The sequence below is a fragment of the Gopherus flavomarginatus genome, chromosome 6 (genome assembly GCF_025201925.1).
Source record: "Gopherus flavomarginatus isolate rGopFla2 chromosome 6, rGopFla2.mat.asm, whole genome shotgun sequence".
NCBI classification, from domain to species: Eukaryota; Metazoa; Chordata; order Testudines; family Testudinidae; genus Gopherus; species Gopherus flavomarginatus.
The window spans coordinates 76,700,127-76,717,004 of NC_066622.1; the positions used below are offsets into that span (position 1 = coordinate 76,700,127).

General features: G+C 40.6%; 1 protein-coding gene across 1 annotated transcript in view; it reads left to right on the top strand.

The window, feature by feature from the left end:
- Positions 1-16,878, top strand: part of LRMDA (leucine rich melanocyte differentiation associated) — a 985,783-nt gene that overhangs the window by 699,213 nt on the left and 269,692 nt on the right. The gene's annotated exons all lie outside the window — the stretch shown is intronic.

A 16,878-nucleotide genomic window follows, 5' to 3' on the forward strand; every position in this document is an offset into this window, starting at 1 on the left:
TCAGTGGTTTCTGCATGAGGCCTTGAAATATTACACCCATGTTACAGCAGAGCTGCCCAGAGAATTCAGGGGGCCTGGGGCAAAGCAATTTTGGGGGCCCCTTCCATAAAAAAATGCCAACACTATCCAATACTATATTCTCGTGGGGGTCCCTGTGGGGCCCAGCGCAAATTGCCCCACTTGCTCCCCCTACCCCCACGGGCAGCACTGGGAAAAATAAACCTGCATCTCAGCACAAACCCAGTTTTGAGAAAACTTCTTTACAAAGTATCACTGGTTCTCAGCGTTAGCTAGTGCTAAAAGGCACTAAAGCTCATTAAAAGGGTTGGACAAATATTTTCCATCAAAACTTTTTCTGGATCGAAAACTATGGGTTTTTAAAAAGCAGAAAAAAATCACGGACAATGTCTGCTTTCCTTCAAAATTTGTTGTTTTTTTTTAATTGAAAAGCTGAAATTAGTCTGCCAAAACCTGAATATGGTTTGGGGTTTCAGAAGAGTGTGGCCAAATATTTGCTGCTTGCTGTGTTTGATTGTTTAAACCATAAAAAAAATTCTGCTTAAAAAAAATCCAAAACTTTTGAACCACCTCAGCTTGTGACCAAACGCTTGAGCCCATCCAGTCAGAGACTTTTCCAGGTTTCTGATACTCTGCTGGCTTCCTTGACTCATATCTGTCTCCATAACTTTGGGTCCATTTAGGTTAGAACATAAGAACAGCCATACTGGGTCAAACCAAAGGTCCATCTAGCCCAGTATCCTGTCTACTGACAATGGCCAGTGCCAGGTGCCCCAGAGGGAGTAAACCTAACAGGTAATGATCAAGTGATCTATCTTCTGCCATCCATCTCCACTCTCTGACAAACAGAGGCTAGGGACACCATTCCTTACCCATCCTGGCTAATAGCCATTAATGGACTTGACCTCCATGCATTTATCTGTTTCCTAGAGACTGGCTCCATGGGGTCCCTCACAAACTGGAGATGGTTACTGTGGGTTTGTCTTTAGTATAGCTTATGTACATACTCCACGAACTGAGCATTTGAGCTTGTTCCAGAATCTGGGATGAGCCTATGTTGTGAAAACTGAAATGCTCAAAATAGCATATGCGTGTGAATGGACACAGGGTGCTAAAATTAAATTAACCCAGAGGTTCTCAAACTGGGGGTCAGGACCTCTCAGGGGGTCACGAGTTATTACTGGGGATCGCAAGCTGTCAGCCTCCACCTCAAACCCCGCTTTACCTCCAGCATTTATAATAGTGTTAAATATATAAAAAAGTGTTTTTAATTTATAAGGAGGGGGTGTCGCACTCAGAGGTTTGCTATATGAAAGGAGTCACCAACATAAAAGTTTGAGAACCACTGAATTAACCCCTCTGGAGCCTCAGGGAATGTGGGGGAGGGGGGTGTCTTCTCATGTGATCCCTCCCCCAGTGGCTAATTTTAAATGAAGCTACCCTCCCCTGACATGAATCTCTCTCTGGCACTGAAATTAAATACAGACTATAATTTGGCATTTGAGAAGTGAAAGGGATGGTAGCCCTCATGGAAAATCTAACAGCTTGGTTCTTCTGCAAGCCTCAAACTGCTAAATAAGCTTTAGGGTAGGGAAGGCTGTGCCTCCCAAACAGCCTGGCCCTGCCCCCTATTCGACCCCCACCCACTTCCTGCCCCTCGACTGCCTGCCCCCCCTCAGAATCCCCGACCCATCCTGCTCCTTGTCCCCTCACCATCCCCCAGAGACCCCCTCCAACCACCACCCTAGGACCCCACACCTGCTCCCTGTCCCCTGACTGCCCCGACCCCTATCCACCCCTCTGCTGAGTCCTGACAGACCCCCGGAATGCTCACATCCAACCTCCCCGTTCCCTGATCTCCACCCCCAACCTCTGCCCCCTCCCTGTGCCCTGACTGTCCCTGGGACTTCCTGCTCCTTAGCCAACCCCCCGGCCCCTTACCCCGGCTCCCTCATCACCCGGAGCCTCAGCGCATCCAGGAGCTTCCCTCAACAGCGGCAGCATAGCTCCAGTGGGCCCCCTGAGCTCTGCCCTGCTCAGAGCCACATGGTAAGGGGGAGAGGCTGCGAGCTCCAGGCTGAGCTCAGCTCCCTCCGCTCGGCGTGGAGCTCGCAGCCCCGCCCTCTTACCATGTGGCTCTGAGTGTGGAGGGGCTCAGGCCCCAGAGTCATGCTGCAGCTGTCCAGGACGCTGCTGGATGTGCTGAGGCTCCAGGAGAGGGGCAGAGACGGGGTTGGAGCTGGGGCGGGAGCCTCAGCCATTCTCGTGGGGGCCCCTGTGGAGCCCCGGGGCCTTGGGCAAATTGCCCCACTTGTCCTCCCCCCCCCCCCGGGCGGCCCTGTGTTACAGGCTGATTTCACTTAAGTGCTGAGCATCTACAGCACCCACTGAAATCAATTAAGTTGGAGGGTGCTCAGAGCTTTGTGAGTTTGAGCCCTGAACAGATTTCCTGGTTACATTTTTCTTTTTCTAGTATCATACTAGTTTCTAATGCCTTCATTAGAATAAAATGTCCATAATTTAATTTAGGTAAAGCTTTGGAAGCATGCGCAACTCTTCTGTTTTAAAATAAAAGTTAACTAGAATTCTATAGACTGTTAGAAAATAGTGAGTTTAGACTCAATCCACATGATGAAAAGATATTGTGCAAACCTTGTACAGCCTACTTGTTTTTCATTTCTCATAATTCTTCATTGGGTAATTTTTTTTTTTCGGTCCCAAATCAGAGTTGCCTTGTGCAACATTTGCTAAACACTTATTTATGCTAATGATTTTATAAGTTATTTAGCCTCTGAATTTGTGTGAAACCTAGACATGTTGCCCATAGTGCAGATGAAATTTTAAATAAATCTGAAAAAGAAGTTTACCATACCAAAAATGTTCTCTTGGTGTCTTGCTTTCTCTTTGCAAGTTTCTGTTCTGAATTCTTGAACATAAGGCTTACTACTACTTATAGCAGTATATTTTGCCCCATAGTTTGAATTTTAAAGAATACACCTTGCATAATAAGCTTAAACTACTTCTCTTCATCAGGTCTTATTTCATGTCAGAACTAAGCAAGGGTTTTATAAGGGCTACAGGCAGTCCCAGAATGAACATCCAAAATGCAATTAGAAATGTGGCTATGTAGGATGCTAAAATGCTTTAAAGAATTTGTTTTCATTAGACACATAGTAGCACTTTGAGTGCTAGGCATATTGTGATATATTTATTTCTTACTGCAAAGTCTAACTGTCAGAATACAAGGCTTACTGTTAATGCCTTGTGACCGGGATCCTAGTGGGGAGCCAGCTGTGGTCACTCAGTTACGGTGAACTGCAAAGAATGGGGCCAATAATCCCCATAAAGCTGGTGGATATTCCAATACTTGGATTTACCAAGTCAGCATAAAACAACTTCTTACCGGTCACTCAGAAGTCCAAACAACACAATTCCCTTAAAGTGATCCAGCCTCAGGTCTCCATCCAGGTACCCACATCAAATAAGATGAAATTTTTGGTAAATCTTACTTCATCGTATAAAAGAAAAGATTCTACCAATTCCAAAGGATTGTACACCTTACATCCCAGGTTAATGAATGTTTCAGATCTTACCCAAATATATGCTATAGTCAGTTCTTATTAACTAAACTAAAATCGATTAAAAAACAAGAGAGTATGGTTAAAAGATCAATATACATAGAGACATAGAGTTCAATTCATTGAGGTTCAGATTTGTAGCAGAGATGGTGAGCTTTGTAGTTGCAAAGAGTTCTTTCAGAAATAGTCCCTAGGTTATAGTCCAATGCCCAAATCTCATATTCAGGGCATACCAGCATAATTGGGACCTCAGTCTTGCGACTCAAACTTCCCCTGATGAAGCCTAAGCAGATCTGAGATGACAGAATCAGGACCCAAGTATCTTTTATACAATTTCATGTCTTTTGACAAGTTGGGAGTTCAAAAGGTAATTAGCATGACTTTGAAGGAAGTCCATCACTGGTACTTAATTATACGAATTAACATAAGGCCATTTGCTTGTTCTTCCGCTATTCACAGTGAATTTCAAAGAGAAATGAATACCAAGATATCTCGTGTTTACAATTCATTTAAATGCTAGGATGTTCATTTGATCTCTGAACTACTAGAATACAGCATAGACAGGGACTGTTGATTACATCCTTGGACCCTACTCATACATATGTAAATACACAGAAACACAAACATTATCACTCCATGTGTCTTTTGAGGGTTATTTATTTTGCAGGATGTTTAACCCTTTCTAGCCATGTGTCACACCCTTTCAGTTATATTTTTTTTGTTTCTCCATATGTCAGTGTCTTTTTGTTAACATTGACACAGTCAAGGAAAAGGGGTGCCTCTTTCAAAGGCAATCAATTTACAGATAGATGACCTCTAACAATAAGAGTGCCTTCTTTTTATTAAAAAAGAGAGAGAATCCTGAATTTGAGTAATTCTTCCCTGCAAGACTGATACATCTGTTTGTTTCAGTGCATGCTGTTTGAATTTTTTGCTTGGCTTAGAATAAGCAAAACTTCTCTATATCACAAGCCTAGGCAGCCCTCTGTAGAGGGAACCTCTGCCAGAGAAAACTGAAGTCCCTAGATGCTCTCTTCTAATAGAAATACTGTATGTAAATTAAGGCTATTTCTCTTCATTCCTGTTGTTCAGATGATATTTTTGTTCCTCATTTTTAAGGAACATTGTTAAACATTTTGTAATCTCCCCCCTCCCCATTTAATGGTTTTGATCAAAGTTAGGTCATCTGGTCAAGGAATGGGCCATGTGACTTAAGTGACCAGTCACACAAAATAAACACTAAAGAGCACTTGCTATTGATATTGATATCTTTTGATATTGAGACCATGGGAAGCTAAAGCCAAGCAATATGCAAGAGATCTGTCTGCTGGGATAGGCAGAAAAAGCTGCGTGTCGGGAAGTCATGCCATTACACAGGAAGCTAAGCATGGAAAAATGTGTTCACTACCCACCTCTCCCATTCAACAATGTTCTGTCATGTAGCTTTCTCCCAGAAAACCCAGTTTGGGCTATACAGCCAGGGTTACAGCAGCTTTCCTTGGAATCCTCAGTGAGAGATTGTCATAAACAGATAGCTAAGGGTTAATGTTCTTTTACCTGTAAAGAGGTAACACCAGTAACCTGAAACACCTGACCAGAGGACCAATCAGGAAACAAGACTTTTTCAAATCTGGGTGGAGGGAAGTTTGTGTGAAGTTCTTTGTTCTTTGTCTTGGGTCTGACCCTCTCGGCTATGAGAGTGATTTTTCTATCTCCAGCTTTCTAATCTTCTGTTTCCGAGTTGTAAGTACAAAGATAGGAAGACCATAGGTTTATATTGTTTTCTTTTGTATTTACATGTGTGTAGTTGCTGGAATGTGTTAAATTGTATTCTTTGTGGATAAGGCTGTTTATTCATATTTCTTTTAAGCAATTGACCCTGTATTTGTCACCTTAATACAGAGAGACCATTTTTATGTATTTTTCTTTCTTCTTATAAAGCTTTCTTTTTTAGACCTGTTGGAGTTTTCCTTTAGTGGGAATTCCAGGGAATTAAGTCTGCAACTCACCAGGGAATTGGTGGGAGGAAGAAGTCAAGGGGAAAATCTCTTTGTGTTAGATTTACTAAGCCTGACTTTGCATACCCTCTGGGTGAAGAGGGAAGTACTTGTGTTTCCAGGACTGGAAACGGGGAGGGTGGAGTCCCTCTGTTTAGATTCACGGAGCTTGCTTCTGTGTATCTCTCCAGGAACCCAGGGAGGGAACACCTGGAAGGGAGGGGAGGGGGAAATGGTTTATTCCCCTTTGTTGTAAGACTCAAGGAATTTGGGTCTTTGGGGTCCCCAGGGAAGGTTTTGGGGGGGACCAGAGTGCCCCAAAACACTCTAATTTTTTGGGTGGTGGCAGCTTTACCAGGTCCAAGCTGGTAACTAAGCTTGGAGGTTTTCATGCTAACACCCATATTTTGGATGCTAAGATCCAAATCTGGGAAATATGTTATGACAGAGATAGAGAGAACAATTCCCATGCAGCTTGTAGGACATATATGTAAATAATCTGGTTGTGGGAAAGAGGTGTTTCGGTAGTTTTGGCTGTTGAGGGTCATCTTTAGCTTGCCAGTAACTCACTACTTCTCTCAGGCTGAATTAACAGACCTCTTTAGGAGGGGGAGAGTCTGTGCTTTGCACAAAGCGAAAGCGCCAATTGCTGGGGAAGACTAGGTACCATACCTGGATTAATTTGCAGCCTGTCCTTTCTCCCTTGCATGGGCACTGAGTACTGCTGGGTAGGGGAAGGGACTAGTTCACCTTCTTTCCCAGCTCATTCTCCAAGACCAGCTGATCTGAGGGTTTGAGAGAATGAGTGGATGAAAGGAGATAAAATAAATATCTTGCCCACCATATAATATATGTATTCATTTGCCTACACCCTCCTTGCCATATGCTTCATTTTGAAGGGGTTAAGTATTAACATCTTTATGTCACTACAGCTGGCACTACATAGTTGCAATCAAAGATTAAGCTGAACACTTCAGAATCAGGAGCAGCCATCACAGCTGCAGAGCCAGGAATCTGTGTGCCCTCAGTCACGGAGGCTGCCTAACTATTGGATTAGGACATTTAAGACTTTATGCTTATGTATGTTTGGCTGAGCTTGCAGTACTATTTAGGCACACTTTCTCAAGTTTAGATACAGAAAGTATACACAACTGGATAATGGGCTGGACTGGCTTTTAATACATAACACTTTTAACACACAGCATTAGATCCAATGACCCATCCTTTAAAAAGATAGTTATGTAAAATAACTGGCATTGTAACAATAATTTGTGCTTGCTGAGAAAAGGGTGCAGCATCTAGCATTATCTTAATTTTTTCTGCCCTTTCCCAAAAGTAGTGTTAATATTTCAAATGGAACATAACTCGGTTAATGACAAATTTTTGATGCAAATTGTCAGAAGGTGGAGCTGGATACAGATTTCAACAAGTTGACCCTGTAAAGATTAACTAACTGCACTCTGACCTAAGCTTCTGGGAGAAAAGACCCTCTAAATTTCAAAGGCAAAAAGCATTATTATTTGCATCTGAATGACATTGTCTTTAGTCATATAACCTGAATCTGCCAAATGCAGATGGGACCCATTTCAAGCTGGAATAATTTAGACCAGATTTACAGCAGAGATTGTATGAAGTAAACAAACATTGTAAAATATAGATACAAAAGTAGACTTTTGTGTGTTTGTGTGCTGTGTTCTATGTTTTTCCATTTAAACTGGATAAAGTTATATCTTCCTGACATTAAGTCAAATATTGTTAGATCTGAAACCATTTGTATATATATATTTGCGTGCTTTAACCTTGTAAATGAATCTGTTTCCTTTTTCTGTTCAGTACATCTGTATAGTTTATTATAGTTTATTTGGTCTGAGATACAGAGTGCAAATGACTTGGGATAAGTGACTGGAAGCAACCTGAATATTGCTGTGATTCTTGGTGTAAGGGACCATCAATCACAAAGGTAAGCTCAACTGGGTGGCAAGATATAGTGGAGTACCCAAGGGGACTGTCTGTGACTCCATGGTTAGGGTGTTATAGTGCCTGAAGAGTTTACACTTGGTAATTGGTTGGTGAACTCTAAGGCTACGTCTATACTACAGGATAAATTCGAATTAGCTTAAACCGATTTTATAAAACAGATATTATAAAGTCGATTGTGCGCGTCCACACTAGGCACATTAATTCGGTGGTGTGCGTCCATGGTCCGAGGCTAGCGTCGATTTCTGGAGCGGTGCACTGTGGGTAGCTACTGTAAAATAATGAGGCCAATAACGTCGATTTGCGTCCACACTAACCCTAATCCGATATAGTAATCGATTTTAGCGTTACTCCTCTCGTTTTGTAGGAGTACAGAAATCGATTTAAAGAGCCCTTTAAATCAATATAAAGAGCAGTGTAGTGTGGACGGGTGCAGCGTTAAATCGATTTAACGCTGTTAAAATCGGTTTAACAGCGTAGTGTAGACCAGGCCTACGTATGGAACTCACAGCCAGTTTGGGGTGTGTGCCCTGCTTCTTCAGTCTGCCCTGTTGTTGGGACTCATGTTCTTGAGTCACTGCAGGCAGTTTGACAATAAGCCTTTTGGTTAAAAACTGAATGTTCCTCTAATGACCAAAATAAAAACATTGATTCATTGGTTGGACTGTTTGTCCAAATGAGAGAAGTTAAAATGATTGGCCCCTTCTGAATAGCCCTAGTATTTAATGGTAGCATGAAAACTAGTAACTTGTTCATGGAAATCTCTGTATAAATTTCATACTCTGTACTAAGCTTTTCAAAGGTAGGGAATATTTTAAAATATAAGAGATTCTTCAGTTGTGTTCAGTTGTCAAATACATCTCACCCTTATATGTCAAGTAAAATGTGATCATAATGTGATTTAATTAGATGAATTTTATTTACTGTATATCTCATTTATAAATATTCAGAATAATCAAGCAATCAGACAGTAATGTGACGGTTTAGAAGTGGTGGGCTGCATCCCCAGCTGTGGCAGAGGAGAGCATAGTGTAGCTCTTGGTGAGACACTTCTTTGCTCCCCTAATCTTGGGCCAGCTGTGCCCTGGGGTGATTCACCTGCATAATTTAGAGCAGCTAAAATATGCTTTAAATTACACTTGCTCTCAGTGATCCTGAGGGGTCATATGCCAGTCTGAAAACAGGGGCACAGGGAAGCCCTGGCCACATACCCTTTTCCACAGTCACATCCTACTGGGAGTGGGGAAAATGTAGGAGTAACTATACTGTACTACCAGAATATTCCCCTGCTCTGGGTTAGCCTCCTGTGGTCAGTGACACTAGCTTTAGAGCTGTGTCACAATGGCAGAGTGGTACAAAGAGGCCCCAACACAGGCAACATCCTCTGAGATGTATTATTCTGTTCACTTTTTGGCAAACACTCCATGTAGTGCTATTCTTGGGGTTCCATTATAGTATCCTGATCTCACATTCTTAACTTTCTTAAAAAATAACTTATTTAGCTAAAAATGTCTAAGGAAATCCTTTTATCCAGTTTTTAGTTATAGCAGGGTAAAATATGTATGTATCATCTGCTGAAAGATTATCAGGATTTTTTCCCCTCTGTATGGATAACACAAAAATCAATGAACTTCACAAGCTGAAACGTTCCAGGTAGCTGTCCTCAAGACGACTAGTGCCTATGCTGTTTTTTAAGGCATTATAACCAAAGGAGAAATAACCAAAGGAGAAATGATATTTGCACAGGCACAGCATAAAATTCCCACTAAGCTTAGCTCTAAGCTGCTACTGAACTAACTGTTCATATACACAAATACATAATATTGATGTTAACTCTGTATTATTTTGCCGTTGCCTTCTGTAGTTCCATAGTTATGTACATTTTTGATATGTAAGTGTATGCTATCAGTTCTAGTACTGTTGGTGTGTTCAACCTATATAAAATAACATGAGAAACATGGACCTTGAGAGCCTGTGAAGACTATGACCATAGGATTCTTGACTTGTCAGAGGACCTTCAGATCAGTATACTACTCTCGGGAGAAGCACCACTCAGACTGCTGCTGATGGTTCTTGGTTTGCCAAAAGCTCCTTGTCAGAGAGATGCTTGTAGATGAGCTTGCTCCTCTGCTGAACAACCAGTGAACTGCTGAGACAGAGCACTAGTGCAAAGGACAGCCTAGTCTATGGTCTGAGATCAGGGGAATTCGGCATGCTCTAATCCTGGCTTGGATACCAGCTCCCATTGTAACTTATTCAAGTCACTAAGGTCCAAATTTTCAAATGTCCACTCATTTTGGTTGCTGTTTTGATACATAAGAGTTGATTTTTTTCCAAGTTGCTCAGCATCTGCTGCTTCTGTTAATTTTAAGGAGTTGTGGGTATTCAGTATCTCTGACAACCAAGCCCAGAGATATCTCAAGTTGGATCCCCAAGAACTGAGGCACCAAAAATTAGTGAGCACATGAAAACATTGGCCTTCTCTCCAGTGGCTTATTTTTCCAAAATGTTTATTTCACAGGACTGTTGCAAGTGTTAATGTTTGTAAAGTGCTATGTGAAAAGTGCTAAAATTCACCAGAATGCACTTATAATCTTTAATGGCTGGGTGCCCACTGTATTTGGACAATTACCTCTCATAACTTGACAACTATATGCTAAGCTCCTGACCTCCACTTCTCTACTAGGAAATACTGGAGGTGAGGCACTGGAAGATTTCTCCATTCACAAACACATGCTTTTTATAGAAAATTATTTTGTGTGGATGCAGCACAAAGATTAATTTTGTAACCCTCTCCAAAATCTGTGCCTAATAGCGTGATCATAACTAATAGGAGCCTGTTAACACTTGTTGGGAGGAGGCTAAATCTGGTTTTGTGGACCTAACCAAAACGTGCTTCAGCCGGCTGTCTGGTTCTGTTAGAACATACCGTAGAACTTCACTATTCAGTACTGTCCAAAATCATACACTATGTAACCTATATATAGAAAACTTGATAGTTTCTTAAAGAAAAAAATATGAAGAGAAAATATTAAAACTCTAATTTTGTTCCCTGAGAACTGGACTATAGTAGCTTAAGGTAAAATTAGCTCCTAAATGTACAATGTAGGCAAGGTATGAGATCCTTAATTTTCATATTTTTAAAATCATGCACCTAAATGTACACTAATGTAGAAATGTGTGTACATATATGTATGTGTGCGTAATATATTTAAATATAACTGCAAGTTTCCTTCTTTCTCTCCTCCCCCTGCCCAATATGTGGAATATTGGGATATTTTTATACTCACACCATCAGTGTGTGTGTGTGTGTGTGTGTGTATATATATATAGAGAGAGAGTAATCTCTATTCTGATTCATGTATGTATGGATCCCAAAGATGATTTATAAAATTCTAGTAAGTCAGTTGGGTTTCTAATTAATGTTTTAAGCACATAATACACTGAAAATATATTTTTTAGGATTCTACAATAAAGTAAGGTTTACTGCTGTTTGGCTGCTGGGAATATGAATATATGTACAATCCAATAATGCCAAGGGCTCCTGTAAAATATGACTTATTATTAAAATTGACTTTATTGCCAACCTTAGCAAAACACATTGTTTAATCTTATACTCTGTATTGTTTTTATTAACACAATATACATTTGTTAAATATAACTACAGATAATGCAACATTTATTAAACAGATCTCTTGAATATTACTATAAGATGCAAGTATTGTTTCATTTGCACATTTCAAGGAATATTGTTATAAAACAAAAGTAATGTTTAGCCTGAGGTGTGGAATATCAATCATGTAGTACTCTAGGGCTGTTTTATTATGAACAGAGTGGCTGAAGATGGTGCCAGATTTGCACTCCTGGAAACTTATGTCCTCTCATCACAGAGAAGGCACAATACTGGCATTGACATTATAAGATTCTTTGCTCCCCAGTAATGTCCAGACCTGCAAGGGGTAAAGAGAGTGGGGCACTACTTTGAGGGGTAAGATTCACCGTTCATGCCCTTTCAGCTTCTGGCCTTGATGCTGAGACTGGTGAAAAAGGTGTAACAATGCCTATTGTGCTGATAGTCAATTGAATTTTACAAAGTGGTGCTGTGCTTTATGCTCTTTCATATACTACATGGTTTAACTATCACACCAAAATATCATGGGCAAAATTCTCTGCTGGCCTAACCCCATTGGAATTATATCAGCAGAGAATTTTGCCCAACAAATCCATCTTGGGAACCCCTTCCCTCCCCTGATAAATCTCAAAGCCAATCAATAACAAATCACACTGCTCTGTGAAGAGGTAAAAGAAATACTATGGTCAAGTGAAAATACTTGTGACAGGAATTTTCAGTCATTTGTGAAGTACTTAAATTTTCAGAAGTGCAGCCTAGCAGCACTATTTAGTTTATTTCTGTCTTGGGTACTGCAATCTACATTTACAGGGAAACAAAGTGGTAGTTTTCACTTTTTGTCAGCAGCATGGCTGATTCATTGAGACATTAGAAGTGGTTAATGACTATCAAGGTACCAACATTTTGTTGTTGGAATGTAGAGTTATGCAGTAAGCAATGGGTAACTCAAATGTTTTATTGCAATCTGTCTAGGTGTAAACAGAGCTACCTGGTTTTGTGAAGTACATTCAAACCATCTGTGTTGGTTTTATTCCCACCCTGGAATGAAATCTTGTGGTCAGCAGGAAAAAGTATTTAGTTACTGTAATAGAGTGATGTATTTTTTCTCAAATTTATTTCTGATTGTTCCCTGAAATATTATGGCATCCTTTCCTAGCTTGAGTTGTGATAACACTTTTGTTTTGTTTCTATATTTGTTGTATTATACTTGAAAAGCGTGCTAGCAGTGTGTATCTTTGTCGTAGTAGTGTTGTGAAGCTCAACAGGAGAAATTTATGCTAACTGTAATCTTCTACTAGAAGCTGTAGACCTCATACAGCATGATAATGATAATTGATACCCAGTGGATGGATTAATACAGTGGAGTCTAAAGTAGTAGCAGATAGTGAGAACTCAAAGTTTTGCCACTGGCTTTCTGGGCAACCTTGGTCACCACACTTATCCTCTCTGAACTTCAATTCCCGCATATGTAAAAGGAAGATGATAATTTTTATTACTTTCTCATATTTGCTATAAAGTTGACTTGTACATTCAGGGATTTATTGTGATTTTTAGCCACAGCCCTGCGCAAGGGGTTGAGCAGAGCTGCATTGCTTTATGTAAGTTCTGCAAGACATGCATCCTTGAGCTTCCAGCAGTACTGGGGTAATGTGCCTGAGGTAAGATGCCTTCAAGGGAAGCAACTGATATTCCCCGGAGCAGCCAGCTGGCTCTGCAGGCCAGTGCTGGAGGTGGGTTGGAGGGTTGGTTTGAGGCACATTCTCCAGGGAGCTTTAGCAGGACACAGTCCCTGCCCTACAATGTCATCGGAGAGTAATTTTTGTGTATAATAATTAATAAAAAATTGAAAAATATAGAACAAAACAAACATACACACACATGCAAAGACACAACACAACTTTGAAATCCTTGTAGGGAAAGGTGCTTCATAATCAAAGCAGTGGTATTTATTTTATGACTTGACATCACTGACAGCACAATCGTGAATCCTAAAAGCCCTACTTGCACATCAAAGTACACGCTGCTCCAACCAAAGTCAGTGCACCCTAATTGAGAGAATGGATGTGTTCTGTCTTCTCTAACTTGTTCTGACCATGAGTGAAAAATGTCCAGTGTGAGCAATGAAGAAAGTTTAGAGATCACCACTACCAGTGCAAATTTCCCAGCAGTGTCACCTGCAATAATAGCATCTTTAGACTCTAGATCAACATTTTGTTTAGCTTGACTTGATTTTATCTTCCCGTTGTATTTCAAATTAGTTTTCTTCTGTCTAACTTTTCTGAGTCCCGGAGATTTTTCCTCTGAGGGTATATAAGGGCGAGAGTTCCAAGTTCCTAAATCATATGTTGATGCCTTTAAGTACAAGGTGCTGTGTTTACGTATTTAAAAATTAAAGTAAATTTTACTAAACCTTTGCTGCTCGCTAACAATTACAAACTATGACCACTTTGTCTTCCTGGATTTATACCATCAAGCCTTTTATGTTTCAGGAGGTTCATGTTTGCTGAACTGTTACAACTCACTATATATTTTGTCTACTCTGAGTTTTTTCATAAAACTTCTTCCAGGTGCAGCTCCATTGTTGGTAGCAACAATTGGGACTCGAATGTAGAAAAGACATCGGCATTGTTTATCACTGTCATCTGACCTTTCCCAGAGCAAGTACCTAGTGATAAGATGCTAGTGGCTGACAATATCTTGTCTGTGTTAGCATTCCCATTGTTGATCTTACTTGGGGGAGTGCACTGGCAGGAAACTTTAAGGGAATTGGTTTCAGTGGTAGCCATGTTAGTCTGTATCAGAAAAAAAAAAAAAAAAAAAAAAAGAGTCCTTGTGGCACCTTAGAGACTGACAAATTTATTTGGGCATAACCTTTTGTGGGCTACAACCCACTTCATCAGATGTATGAAGTAAAAAATACAGGAGCAGGTATAAATACGTGAAAGGATGGGGGTGCTTTACCAAGTGTTAGGTCAGTCTAATGAGAGAAATCAATTAACAGCAGGATACCAAGGGAGGAAAAATAACTTTTGAAGTGGTAAGAGAGTGATCCATTACAGACAGTTGACAAGAAGGTGTGAGTAACAGTAAGTAGAAATTAGTACACCTCTACACTGATATAACGCGACGCGATATAACACAAATTCAGATATAACGCGGTAAAGCAGCGCTCTGAGGGAGCAGGGCTGCGTGCTCCCGCGGATCAAAGCAAGTTCAATATAACGCGTTTTCACCTATAACATGGTACGATTTTTTTTGACTCCCAAGGACAGCGTTATATCGAGGTAGAGGTGTATTGGGGAAATCAGGTTTTGTAATGACTCAACCACTCCCAGTCTTTATTCAGGCCTAATCTGATGGTATCTAGTTTGCAAATTAATTCAGTTCTGCAGCTTCACATTGGAGTCTGTTTTTGAAGTTTTTTTTGCTGAAGCATTGCTACTTTGAGATCTGTTATTGAGTGACCAGAGAGATTGAAGTGTTCTCCTACTTGTTTTTGAATGTTATGATTCCTGATGTCAGATTTGTGTCCATTTATTCTTTTGCGTAGAGACTGTCCGGTTTGGCCAATGTACATGGCAGAGGGGCAGTGCTGGCACATGATGGCATATATCACATTCATATATATGCTCGTGAATGAGCCCCTGATGGCATGCCTGATGTGGTTAGGTCCAATGATGGTGTCCTTTGAATAGATACGTGGACAGAGTTGGCACCGGGGTTTGTAGCAGGGTTTGGTTCCTGGGTTGGTGTTTTTGTTGAGTGGTGTGTAGTTGCTCGTGAGTATTTCCTTCAGGTTAGGGGGCTATCTGTAAGCGAGGACTGGCCTGTCTCCCAAGGTCTGTGAGAGTGAGGGATTGTCCTTCAGGATAAGTTGATGATGCACTGGAGAGGTTTTAGCTGGGGGTTGTAGGTGACGGCTAGTGGCGTCCTGTTACTTTCTTTGTTGGGGCTGTCTTGTAATAGGTGACTTCTTGGTACCCTTCTGGCTCTGTCAGTCTGTTTCTTCACTTCACCAGGTGGGTATTGCAGTTTTAAGAACAATTGACAGAGATTCTTTAGGTGTTTGTCTCTATCTGAGGGATTGGAGCAAATGTGGTTGTATCTTAGAGCTTGGCTGTAGATAGTGGATCATGTGATGTGGTCTGGAATTGTCACTAGGAAAGGCTGAGTTCAATTTTCAGTGAACAATCAGAAAATATTTAATATAACTAAATATAAAGGTGCTTAACACTGAAGGTGGCTTAACTAATAACATTATAACATGTTCGTGCTTAGAAAGAGAGAAATATTTAAAGCCTGATTGTATTGGTTGGAGATCTCTGGGTATGAGTGGCAGAGTATGGCTAAAAAATCCAAGGCTAGTGTTTCTTCATAAAAATTCAAATATTGGCAGTGATGTTGAAATACACTGAATTGTTGGAAACTGCTCCACCTTCCTTTTGGCCATCCAGAGATGGGGAAAGTGAGTGTTATGTACCATAGTAAGTGACTGCTCTTTGGATTTGTCAACTAATATTAACCGACTTTTTAAAAATCATGAGCTCTAATGTAAGGGATTGGCTGCCTAAAAGGAGGCTAGAGCGTTCACAAACATTGTGGTAGCTATTCCAGGATGTCAGAAGATATGGTTAATTGGTAATGATTAGGGCTGTCTCAAAGCTGATTCCCTAAGCTTTTAGAATTCATAATTGTTCTATGTAATCCAGAGCGGCATTACTCTTTCATCTATATGAAGAGATCAGAAAAGAGAGATTTACAGCTTAGGTTGCCCCGAGCCACACATAGCTGGCTTAATTTTCCTTTCCAGGGGAATTTGAAGATCGTTGTTGTGACTGGTTCTCTGTGGATTATGTGTTGTTTTGAGGTCACCTGAGAGTTTTTGTTAAATGATTGATTGACTGAAATTAATTATTCTGTCAGGGCTGTAATGGAGGTAAGATTGAGGACACTGATAAATACAAAAGTTAAAGCAATTCTTATAAATGCACTTATGTCTTTTTCAGTTTAAATAAATCAGGCAGAGTACATATATCCTGTATGGTGTTGTGTCCTTACATATTTCCTTGCACAGTCCAAGAGTATATTTTCTTTGGGGACCTGGAGCTTTGAAGCAAGAGATACAATTCAGCCTTCTCTTAATGTAGGAGTCAAATGTATCCTTTGATATATTCTACTGAACACCATTTCTCTTAGAAAAAAATAATCCTTTTGTTCTCATTTAGAGATTGATCTCAATTAAAACTGTGGATTAAGTCAAGAAAGTGCAGAGAAAATGCACAGGGCTGACAACTGACTTAATCTGGAAATAAGACATGGGGCCAAGAAGAAGCCTTGCATGGACAATTTTTATGGGATCTGCTTTGATTTGAAAGAGAGGGGGCTGACACTAGAGTGTTCTTAGTGATGGGACATCAGCTTTGGAACAAGTCCCCCTCCTCATTGGTCCAGTATAGCCCTCGTCAGTTGACTCTCCGCGGCATACTGCAAGGTGCATTTATTTGTGTGGTCTGCTGCAGGGGATGGTGTTGGATGGAGGATAGATCTGCATGGTGGGAAAGGTTTGCATTGTGCTCTGCTGTCTCTGTGTGTGGAGAGAAGGGTGGGGGAACTTGTTAATTGTTCTCATAACTCTTCAGAGATAGAAACCAGTTTTAGTTTTTGTGCAAGTCCAAGG